The sequence below is a fragment of the Schistocerca nitens genome, chromosome 9 (genome assembly GCF_023898315.1).
Source record: "Schistocerca nitens isolate TAMUIC-IGC-003100 chromosome 9, iqSchNite1.1, whole genome shotgun sequence".
NCBI lineage: Eukaryota > Metazoa > Arthropoda > Insecta > Orthoptera > Acrididae > Schistocerca > Schistocerca nitens.
Genome location: NC_064622.1, coordinates 421,793,192 through 421,794,828, shown reverse-complemented (window position 1 = coordinate 421,794,828; position 1,637 = coordinate 421,793,192). Strand labels below are relative to the sequence as shown.

Below are 1,637 nucleotides of genomic sequence, written 5' to 3'. Positions count from 1 at the left end.
TCCTTTCCCTGTTTTCGAATTCCAGTCCCCCATGACTATTAAATTTTCGTCTCCCTTAACTATCTGATTAATTTCTTTTATCCCATCATACATTTCTTCAATCTCTTCATCATCTCCAAGCTAGTTGGCATGTTAACTTGTACTACTATTGTGTGTGTGGGCTTTGTGTCTATCTTTGCTACAATAATGCGTTCACTATGCGTTTCATAGTAGTTTACCCGCGTTTCCATTTTCTCATTCATTTCTAAACCTATTCCTGCATTATCCCTATTTGATTTTGGATTCCTAATCCTGTATTCACCTTACCAGAAGTCCTGCTCCTCCTACCACCGAACACTAACTCCCACTATATCAACTTTAACATGTCGATTTCCCTTTTCAAATTTTCAAACAACCTGTCAGTTACGGTATCTGACACTCCACGCTCCAATTCGTAGAACTCCAGTTTTGTTTCTCCTAATAAGGACATCTTCCTGAGTAGTCCCCGTCCGGAGATCCGAAAGGGTGACTATCTTACCTAAGAAATCCGTTTTAGTTCCTGTTATAAGGCCAGATCAGTTAATCATCCAGACTGTTGCCTCCTAAACTACTGAAAAGGCTTCTACCCTCTTCAGGAACCACATGTTTGATGGCCTCTCAACAGATACCTCTCCATCGTGGTTGCGCCTACGGTACGTCTATGCGGCTGTCTGTATCGCTGAGGCACTCAATGTACTCCGTCTTCAGGCCACAAGTGGCCCATCAGGATCATCCGACCGCCGTGTCATCCTCAGATGAGGATGCAGGTATGAGGGGCGTGGGTCAAAACACTGCTCTCGCTGTCGTTATGATGGTTTTCTTTGACTGGAGTCTCTACTGTTAGGTCAAGTAACACCTCAGTTGACATCACGAGGCTGAGTGCACCCCGAAAAATGACAACAGCGCATGGCGGCCCAGATCGTCACCCATCCAAGTGCCGGCCACGCCCGACAGCGCTTAACTTCGGTGATCTGACGGGAACCGGTGTATCCACTGCAGCAAGGCTGTTGCCTGACGCACGCAAGCCTTCCCAATAATCGTCAAGGACCATGTTTTACGAGGGGCGATGATATGTAGCCCCATGAAACTCACGTTTTGGTAAACATTTGATTTGGAACGTCTCAGACAAGAGTATGCATATCTTTCGTGAAAAAGTCAAATGTGAGTGCTTCTATGCATATATGGTATAGTCTTTACAATCAGCTTTTCCTATAAATCTGCATTCCGTTTCCATGGTCTTGAAATCCAGTTTGTGCCAACCAAATATTTGTGAATGGAACCAACATCATGAAAGACGCTCTTTTCGATTTTAGTCATTCTTGCAAGGAGATATTTTGGAGCAACCTTTTATTTCGAGCAGTCTAAAGCTGGATTTCCAGAAACTAATTATCTCTAAACCTATTTTATTAAGTTTCGTTTCTGGTTGTGAGCTTTAGACGTATGGAACTGCTCGTTTGTTATTAGTATCATCCGTCTGTAGCCCGTCACCCCTTTGAGCTCCTAACAGTTTAATTTCCTATTCTTAAATCCAGATAATATGTGTCATTAAGCGTACTCCTAACTGTTTTTAATTAAGCACATGTACTGCTTTTAAAAATGCCGCTACATCCCTCTCTCAC

General features: G+C 43.2%; 1 pseudogene; it reads right to left on the bottom strand.

The window, feature by feature from the left end:
• Window positions 1-912: 912 nt before the first annotated feature.
• LOC126204600 (5S ribosomal RNA) lies at window positions 913-1,030 on the bottom strand (annotated as a pseudogene).
• Window positions 1,031-1,637: the final 607 nt, after the last annotated feature.